We start from the raw sequence: 10,751 nt of genomic DNA on the forward strand, positions 1-10,751 counted from the left end.
TTTTCAAATAATTTTTCTCATAATATTTCTGTGAAATGTTTAACACCTGATTTAGGAGGTGACCACATTAATGTAGTAGTAAAAATTCTTCTGGTTATCATGACTTTCACAAGTTGACAAAATTTCACAATGCTAGAAATGATACCATATGGAAATCATTTGATTTCCATAGATTAAGTTTCCTCAGCAAGGAAAACAGAAGAAATGGCAATGAGGTGAAGGGGGTTAAGCTATTAAAAGTTGTGTCTTGCAACAGTACGGAAGCTAAATCAAGCTAAACCCAGCAACAAATAATTAGGCCTGCAAATATGGAATCTGGGAATGTGTTGTTGCCACTCCTTCTTTAATTTGGAATATCATACAGGACAATTTTTCAGCTCAACGTTGGCATTAAATACAATTACACTTCCAACTCAGATTCCTGTTTCATACGCACACAGATATACACATATAATCCCTGACACACATAAATAACACTTTAAAAAAAAAGAAGTACAAATCATGTATTTATTATTACATGCAATTCCACTCTTACACCGGTATCAGAGAATAGCTATGATTTGAGCCATACCAGATGAAGGCAAATAAATGAATCAAATTATTTCTTCTGTGGTTTTTAATTCTTCTGTTCTGTTTCAACATGGAAACAGAGACTAAAGAATCTTTCTTGCTCTGCAATTCTTGAGAACTAAAACTGTCCATCACTAGGTGTCAGCATCTAGCTAACCTTGTCTGATCTCATAAAGCTAATGAGAGTTGCAGCTGATTAGTATGGAGAGGAGACATCAGCAAGATTTCCAGGACTACTGGCTCAAGTGAACAATTAATTTTAAAAATCTTTAACAATATCTTTAAAGAAAGCAATTATAAACCAGACAAAGCCACAAACAAAATACATGATGCTTGCATCATTGTGCAACATGACAGATCAGAAATTGCAGAAGACAATATAAAGGCTTAACTTATTCTCTTTTAATCCTATTATACATTGTTATTAGCAAGACCTTCATGCAAATACTCCTGAACATAAAAGGGAAGTTATGCAGGGCAGGGCTTTAAAATCAAAATCTATCTTTATAGTTCAGAACTATTAAAGAGACAGGACAATTCTCTTGTAAGTGAAGAATCACACTGGATTTTACTCTTTTCGTCAAGCATGCATTAGATAACAATACAAGTATAAACATGATTATGAATATATGAAATGAATACGAATAAAAAGGGAACATTAGGAAAGGGACGGTAGGCACGCTGGTGCGCTTAAAGACCTCTTAGGAATGGGGTGAGGTCTACAGTAGACAGTCTAAGGTTAAAGTTTTGGGGGGTTGGGGAAGAAACCACAGAGTCAGGTAGTGCATTCCAGGCATCGACAACCCTGTTACTGAAGTCATATTTTTCTGGAATCAAGTTTGGAGTGGTTGACCATAAGTTTGTATCCATTGTGTGCTCTTGTATTGTTTTGATTGAAGCTGAAATATTCATTGACAGATAGGACATTGTAGCAGATGATGTACTACGCTTAGGTCAGACCGAAGATGGCGAAGTTCTAAGTTGTCTAAACCCAAATTTCAAGTCTGGTGGCATAAGGTATTTTGTTGCGAGCAGAGGAGTGGAAGACTCTTCCCGTGAAATATCTCTGGACTCATTCAATTGTATTAATATCCGATATGCAGTGTGGGTTCCAGACAGATGAACTGTATTCAAGAATTGATCTAGCAAAAGTTTTGTATGCCTTACTTAGCAGTCCAATATTACCGGAGAAGAAGCTATGCAAGATTAGGTTAACAACTCTTAGTGCTTTTTTGGTAATGCTGTTACAGTGATCTCTGGCACTTAGATCATTTGAGATGATTATTCCAAGGTTTTTGACAGAGTGAGGGTCATCTACTAGGTCATATCCACCCAGCTTGTATTTTGTGTTCTGTTTTTTTTTGCCAATGTGTAAGACAAAGCATTTGTTGGTTGAGATTTGGAGTTGCCAATTGTTTGACCATTCTGACACATAGTCAAGGTCTTTTTGTAGGGTAGCAGAATTGTCAGTGGTGTTGAATAGTTTTACATCATCAGCGAAGAGAATGCAGTTGCTTATAAGATGATTGCAAAGGTCATATTATAGGTCATATATCGTATAAAGAGTGTGGGTCCTAAAACGTTACCTTGAGGGACACTGCTGTTAACAGGTGCTGGGTTTGATAAGGTGCTCCTTATTTTGACTACTTGTTGCCTGTTTGATACGAACGCAGCTATCCACTTATGCAGGAATCCGGAAATGCCATAAGATTTTAGTTTTAGAAGTAGTTTGTTGTGTACCACTGAATTGAAGGCTTTACAGAAATCTATATAAATTGCATCTATTGATTTACCCTGTTCGAGTTTTGAGTCCATAAATTTTTGCAGTATAAGAATTGCAGATTGCAGGACAATTTTTTTCTGAAGCCAAATCGCTTGTTAGAGAGTAGGTTGTTAATCTCCAAGTAGAGGGTAAAGGATTGGTTTATGATTGATTCCATGACTTTGTAGGTGATGCAACATAATGAGATTGGTCTGTAATTATCAACTAGGTTGGGGTCACCCTTTTTGAAGATAGGGATGACGGTGACTAATGACCATAAATTCTGAAAGATATTTCGTAGATTATGCTAAGTGGTTCTGCTATGGTGGTTGAGAGCTTTTTTAGGAAGTAGGCACATAATCCATCAGGGCCGATCGATAAATATGATTTTAGGTTGCGTAGTGCCTTTTCGACGGCATCTTCTGTGAAATCGACATGTAGTAGATCCTTGTGATTAGTTGTGGTACGATTGGGAAATGTGGGTCATGATCCATTGCTGTTTACAAAGACTGAACTGAAGAATGTGTTGAAGAGGTTGGCCTTAATGGTTTCATCATTACAGTCTTTCCTGTTTGGCCTTTTTAGTGATGGGATGGATCTTGAGTCTTTAAGTTTGTTGTTTACAAAATTTTAGAAGGCCCGGGTGGATTTAGTGCATATTAGGTTTTCCTCTTGTTTGCTGTGATAACTGATGCATTCTGTCTTTATCTATTGACATAAGGTTTTGTAGCGACTTTTGAAGTTAGCTACATAGCCAGTTTTGCTTTTGTGCCAAAGAGTTATAGGTTTTTTTTGTCTGAAGCTTCCTTATTGTTATGGGTAATTTGTTTTTCCTGGTTTTGGGGGTTATTAGTGGTACGTATAGTTTGATGATTCTTTTGACTTCTTGCAAAAAAAATGTTATAATGGTCTTCGGCAGTGATGCAGCCAGTGAATAGTGTTTGCCAATCAAGACATGAAAGGTCATCAGTTATGAGATCATAGTTGGCTTTTCTAAAGTTATACTTTGGGAGTCCGTCATTATGATCATCTTTGTAAGGGCATAAATTGAAACAAAAGTCAATCATGCTGTGGTCACTGTTGGAAAAGGGTTCAATTATTTGTAGACCATAGATTGAGTTTAAATTATTGCAGAAGATGAGATCAAGGCAGTTGTTGAGTCTAGTGTTGTTTGTTACTAGTTGGTCCAATCCAGGGGTGAAATCCAGCAGGTTCTGACAGGTTCTGGAGAACCTGTAGTGGAAATTTTGAGTAGTTTGGAGAATCGGTAGTGGAAATTTTGAGTAGTTCGGATAACCAGCAATTGCCACCTCTGGCTGGCCCCAGAGTGGGGTGGGAATGGAGATTTTGCAATATCCTTCCCCTAGGAGTGGGGAGGGAATGGGGATTTTGCAGTATTCTTCCCCTGGAGTGGGGTGGGATTGGAGATTTTGCAGTATCCTTCCCCTGCCATGCCCACCAAGCCATGCCCACAGAACCAGTAGTAAAAAAAATTGGATTTCACCACTGGTCCAATCCCAGATTAGTAACAGCATTGTACATGGTTGTATGAATTGGTTCTGTTGTACATTCATTTAGGGTTAATAAGAGGTAGATTGAGGTCACCAAGAAATATAAGAGGGTACGGGCAAGAGGCTGCCCATGTTAGTTTGTTCGCATGTACAAGGTCGTAATCAGGGGCTCTGTAAAAAAGTAAGAAGTGAAATGTGGTGTTTAGGGAAAGGTCGCATACGATGGTCTCAGGAAGAGCAAGCTCCTGTGTAACTGGGTGGAGCATAGTATCCTCCCCTCAGTGAGACTGTGGGTCCACATCAAACTGTATATCACATCTGATTTGTGACCAGCTGTAAGTTGAAGGCATACACTGGTCTATTATCTGATATTTTTTTTCATATAAGCAATGCTGTGCCTCAGTGGTTAGATGGCGTAGACATTGGTATTTGAACACAGATCTTTTTAACATTTATAGTTAATTGTGTTTTACTAATCTAGGTGAAATGTTAATATATATTGCTAGTCCATGCATGATATGCCATAGGCTAAATAAATAAATATCTTATACTTCTATATCTGGTTTACTTATAGACTGAAAGATTTAAAAAATAATCCTGAAGAACAACTAATGTGGTCTGGAATAAAGAAGAATTCAACTAAGTTCTTATTACTGCTCACCTGTTAATTTATAAGACCTGGAAATTGCTGATGCTATAAATTTTCATCATCAAATGGAAACTGTAGTAAATAACTAGAATTTATCAGACAATAAAAGAAGTGACATACAGCAGAGCATATGCTTTGCAGATTCATTATGCAGTTAATTGATCTTTCATAGCTTAAGTAGGGAGGACTTCAGAAGAGGATCAAGTTAGACAGGTTACCTTAAGTCTGGCTAAGGCAGCTCTAAATTGAGAAAATAAAGTATTTTGTTTTTCCCAAACCTATAATTCTAATTGAATTTAAACTTTACAGGAAGCAAGTTCATTCCTAAAATACTTCCTGAGATCCCCATCCTATACACGTTTATTTGGAAACAAGTCCAAGTTTAATACCAATTTTATTCTTTGTTTACAGTAGCCCTTACAACTTTGTTTTCTTCAGTAACGCAGAAGATTTGTAAACGATTAAGTTGTCATATCGTTTCGTGAATCCAGGTAATAAAACAATTCAGAAACATATGAAATAGTCCACAAGGATAAAGTACTTCTTTCTGTTTGTTGGTTTTATGTATACTGTGCTCAAAGTTTACCCAAACTTCAGAAATCCAAACTTTTGCAGTTTCTTTTAGATTGCACACATGAACACACATGCCTACACACATGAATACACGTATGCCAGTTGGAGATGATCAAAGCCCTGAAGTTCTTCCAGATGATGGAACTATGCAAATGGTGGTGAAAGATGATACACCACATGACGTTGCAACCAGAAAATTATAATTTTAATATATCTATGGCTATTCAAGAGGAAGGGAACATGGAATGCCAAATGCCAATGGCTATATCTTTATGCCAGCAACATTATACCTTGGATAGAGAAGTGGGATTTAAAGAAATAAATGCTTCAGAAATACCATATCATTGCTTTATGCATCCTGGTTCTTGGTTTGTCCTTTTAGCTCCTAGAATCCTGGCATATGATTTTGCAATTTTTGAAATGCATAATTACAAGCATGTTAGCATTAGCAGCTTGGAAGGCTACAGAAGTTTGTTGCCAAAGAATGGAGAGAAATCTCATCCCAAAAAATTAAAAGATGAAAAAGTTCAAGGAAAACCTGAACCTTATTCTTCAGTCAAATCTAACCTGGCAATCAAAATAATGGGCGGAGACAATCAAAGCATGGAAAAACTTGGCCAACCAATTAGGACTGTGAAAGTTTCTTTTTTGGTGAGTTTTTAAAAGGAGGAAGGACAGCTCCACTACTTTTTTCATTTTCATCCACAGGCAGAGAAAAGTTGCTTCAAGCCAGGTAAGCAAAACCCTTATCCTCAGGGTAGGTTGAAGAACAAGAAAAAATAGAATAATCTAGGAATTATTGGAAGCTATATACTGATTACAATGCTGGTTTATTTATGGAAAAGTATATGAGCTGTGATGCCTTTGTTCTATTTTATCCTGACTTTGCTGTGGACATACATGCCTATGTATGCCTCTTGCTGTCTCTGGCTGCAACAAAGGTGACAAGCCTTCCATACAAGCTTTCCATAATGAAATTAGATTTTGATCAAGTTCATATTGTTTCTAGAACTGTTCCCAGAACTCCATATTTTGACTGATATAAATGATATGGAGATTCTCAATCATACAGGTCACGGTTGTCCCAAAGGTGATTTTCAAAAGGCAATTGGACTTTCTTGGGGGTTTTTTCCTTGAAACGTTTTGCTTCTCATCCAAGAACTGAAGACCAAGAAAATCCAGTTGCCTTTTGAAAAGCACTTTTGGGATAACATATATTAATTTCAACTTCATTCACCAGCTTCCAGTTTGGATATGAGCTTTCCTGGGTCCTATATTTTAGAGCTGCTTGTTTGTTTTTTGTAAGAATGGATCTAACAGTTGATTTATCCATTATGCTAATCCTATAGTTTACTTATGCACAGTGAATTGAGTAAGCTACAACTAGCTGGTTTCATACAGATGTAGAATTGCAAAATTGTAAAATGGTTTATAAACCACAATTATTTAGTTTTCATTATGTGCTAATCCCAAACCTAATTCCTCATCTATAATGAAACATCTGGAAAAAGAAAACAGAATGAGTTGGAAGGCACCTTGGAAGTCTTCTAGTCTCAACACTCTGCTCAGGCAGGAAGACCTATACCAGTGATGGTTAACCTTTTCGGAACCAGAACCCAGAAGAAAGCAGCTGTCCGGCACGCATGCACGTGACGGAACCCGGAAGAACAGCTGGCGATGGCACACGTGCCCACAGAGAGGGCTCTGTGTGCCACATCTGGCACGCATGCCATAGGTTCGCCATCACAAACCTATACCATTTCAGACAAGTGGTTGTCCAATCTCTTCTTAAAAACTTCCAGTGTTGGAGCATTCATACCTTCCAGAGGCAAGTCGCTCCACTGATTGATTGTTCTGTTAGGAAATTTTTCCTTAGTTCTAGGTTGCTTCTCTCCTCGATTAGTTTCCATCCATTGCTTCTTGTCGTGCCTTTAGGTACTTTGGAGAATAGATTGACCCCTCTTCTTTGTGGCAGCCCCTCAGATATTGGAACACTGCTACCATGTCATGCAGTGGTGGGATTCAATAATTTAACAACCGGTTCTCTGCCCTAATGATTTCTTCCAACAACCAGTTTGCCAAACTGCTCAGAAAGGTAACAACCGGTTCTCACGAAGTGGTGCGAACTGGCTGAATCCCACCACTGATGTCTCCCTTAGTCCTTCTTTTCATTAAACAAGATATACCTAATTCCAGCAACTGTTCTTTATATGTTTTAGCTCCAGCTCCTACAGCTAAACATACCAGCCCTGAGTTACATATACAGTATTTGTCTATTGTCTCTGATCGTATTACTCATACATATTCATTCAATATAGCTAGTTACTACTGAGCCAAAATTTCTGTTGCTAAGCAAGAGAATTATTGAGTTTTACACCATTTTACAATCTTTCTTGCCACAGTAGCTAAGTAAATAACTGCAGTTGTTAAATTAGTAATATGATTGTTAAATGAATCTGGCTTCCCTATTGACTTTGCTTGTCAGAAGGTAGCAAAATGTGTTCAGATGACCCTGGACACTGCAATCATCATAAATACATGCCAGTTGCCAAGCATCTGAATTTTGATCATGTGGCCATGGAAATGCTACAATGATCGTAAATATGAAACAGTAATAGATCACTTTTTTCAGTGCCATTGTAACTTCAAAAGGTCATTAAACAAATGTTTGTAAGTTGAGGACTACCTGTAAGGTAGCATCACCATCTTCTCTTCTTCTCAGTGCACTCAGCAGAAACATTATTCTGTAGTCTCAAAATGCATTGACCTACGTGACAGCCATTACCTTGTAGATACCAGCCATGATTTGCACACAACCTGATTCAATGCTTTCAAGAAACTGACCCTTCGGGCATATATGCACATAGAGAAGGGAGCACAGGATGTGGTTCTTTTTATTTATAAATTACCTGTGTTTTTGATCTTTGTTTTTTGGTTTATTTTCTTCCTGTAATTTCCACTTTATTTGTCAGTCCCATTCTTGTATCTTCAACTGGACTCTTTGAAATAGGAGATAAGCTCTTTCAGGAATGGTGACCTCAATTCTCTTTTTTTCCTGTACATAGTTCCATAGGTTACACATGATATGAATAAAACAAAGTAGCTTATTTTTCATTGAGGCTCTTCATATCAGAGATACAATAATAATTTTTACTAGTTTTTTTTTTCAGTTGTTGCAGTTGGCAAATGCTTTTTTCCTAATCCTTTAAGCTCCCTACTTTGTTCCTGGATCAAATATCTGCTCTTCCCTTCCTCCCCACAATTAATTCTCCTTTGAATTTACTTCATCTGAAACTTCCAGTTTGCTAATCCCACATTCAACCTCAGTGCAACTATGTTTATGCAATCTCTCTACCAGTTTAAGTTTAAATGTGTTGGCAGTCAAAATCAGGAGAAAGCATGGCACGTCGGTTCTACAAATTATTATTTACCTCAGTGATAAGATGCTAACCTTCTTGGACACAGAATATCTAACCAAAAGGGACTTTATGTGGACTTCTAAGACTGATATTTTTCCAAACTCGAGATAGGACAACACAGATTTTTCAAAAGACCCCCAAGAACAGAATATTCACAGAATATACACACCTCTGACTTTCTTCTTGCAATTTCCTAGGTCAGCGTCCTCTTTTTCAATCATTCTTTTATGTCTGATGAAATCAGCAGCCCAGGAGATCTGTGGAAAACACAAAGCACTGATTTGGTTTATTGTCTTGAATGAAAAATATGGATCCATTTCATCATTTCAGGGTTTTTTAAAACACTGAGTGGTCTGGAATTGCATGTGGCTATAAGCCTCCTCCCCTTTTTCTTGTCTCTGCCTCCTCCTCTTCCAGAGATAGAAGGCAACGTGAAAATAGAAATATCATTAGGAATTAAATGTTAATGGAGTTTTTGAGCTGAGGTAATCCACAACCTCTCCTTAAATCAGCAGAAAGCTGAAGTGGCATGAATCTTGCCATCCTCATTGCTAATCCCTATGCTGCTGTCTGGATTGTCTCTGTTTCAAGTCCCAGCAGTCTCAATGCTTCCTTCAGGATGTCAGCCAAGGTGACAAAGTTTCACTGATTTGATATACTCTGAGGATACTAGACTTGGAAAATCTTATGTTCACATCAGTACAATTAAAGACAACATAATCCTATTTCAGACATGGGCTAAGAATAAGATAAAAGCAACTTCAAAGAGAAAAAAAAATTAGAAGAGGTAGGATCGAGGAGAGAAGAGCCCCTTCTCATGTCTGTTCCAAGTAATAATGGTCAGATAATGTTGTATTGATTGTCACGTGTGCTCTTTGTTATTGGTTCTCCTTTCTGGTTTACTTACCGCTGTTTCCCAACAGTAAGTCACCAGCCCGCAGAGGGAAGCAAGGCATTAGAGCAGAAATAATATAAGTTTTTAAGGCCTTTTTGTCTGCTTCTCTCCTCTACATCCCACTGGACATCCTCCAAGTTAAAATGTGAAAAAGATGGGAAGATACCAGGGAAGGACAGAAATTTGTCTTTTTCTTAGCTTTTTTTAGTTGTCTGCTTTCAGTGGTGTATAAATGTAGTTTCTTTCTATATATGTTGATGACACATGCTTTTAATGAAACTCTCAATTTTCCGCATTTTTGTTTCTGTCTACTGACCTTTTGGATTTTTGCAGGGCAGCAATGCAAGCTCTACCCCTAGAGCAACGTTTCTCAAAACTTCAGCAACTTTAAGATGCATAGACTTCAACTTTCAGGATTTCCCAGCAAACATAGGTATTTAGGAAATAAAAGTCCACAAACCAGTTTGAGAACCAGTCTGGTCAAGTGGTTAAGGTATCAAGCTAGAAACCATTAAGACTGTTGAGTTTTAGTTCCACGAAAGCCAATTAGTGTCACGAAAGCCAGCAGTGTGACCTTGGGCCAGTCCCTCTCTCCAGTGATGGGTTTCAAATTTTTTTACTACTGGTTCTGTGGGTGTGGCTTGGTGGGCGTGGCAGGGGAAGGATACTGTAAAAGCTCCATTCCCACCCCACTCTGGGGGAAGGATACTGCAAAATCCCTCCCAATCAGCTGGGACTTGGGAGGCAGAGAATAGATGGGGGCGGGGCCAGTCAGAGCTTTTATGGTTCTCTGAACTATTCAAAATTTCTGCTACCGGTTCTCCAGAACTGGTCAGAACTTGCTGAAACCCACCTCTGCCTTTCTCTCAACCCAGCCTACCTCACAAGATTGTTGTGGAGAAAAAAAGGAGAGAGGAGCATTATGTGCATTCCCCACCTTGAGTTATTTATTAAAACAAAATGGGATATAAATTAAATTAAACCTTAAATCCGAGGTTGAGAAACGTGGTTCTAGGTTATTTCTGACAGAGGAAGGATGACTAAGAAAGAAACCTTTACTTTCCAAAGAGTTTCCTGCATTGTCTGTAAACGTGAAGGGGGGCAGAGCAGCAACGGGGATGGTGCAGCGTGTCAGAAGGCGGGAAGAGAAGGAGTTTACTACAGAGAACCAGATTTAAATTGGTCGGCCAACCCTGCGCTCCTCTAACGACTCCTCGCATGGGAAATTTCGTTTCTTTTGGGAAATTCTGGGAATTATTGCCCACACATCTTTAAAGTTGCTGAGTTTGAGAGGCGGGGAGTGGGGGGGGGGCAGAAGAAAGCGCGCGAGGGTCACGTGTTTAACGCCTGCGGGGTGGGGGAAGACGCCACG

The 10,751-nt window shown here is 38.5% G+C and overlaps 1 long non-coding RNA gene across 1 annotated transcript; it reads right to left on the reverse strand.

Moving 5' to 3' along the window:
* Positions 1-5,721: 5,721 nt before the first annotated feature.
* LOC148114499 (uncharacterized) lies at positions 5,722-10,750 on the reverse strand. Its single transcript, XR_015732964.1, has 2 exons — positions 9,696-10,750; positions 5,722-8,741 (listed from the first exon to the last, which is right to left on the reverse strand). It is a non-coding gene; the product is annotated as an uncharacterized LOC148114499 (long non-coding RNA).
* Between the last annotated feature and the right edge of the window lies 1 nt (position 10,751).

This window comes from Pantherophis guttatus, chromosome 3, assembly GCF_059756535.1.
Source record: "Pantherophis guttatus breed Tessera chromosome 3, ASM5975653v1, whole genome shotgun sequence".
Lineage (NCBI taxonomy): Eukaryota > Metazoa > Chordata > Lepidosauria > Squamata > Colubridae > Pantherophis > Pantherophis guttatus.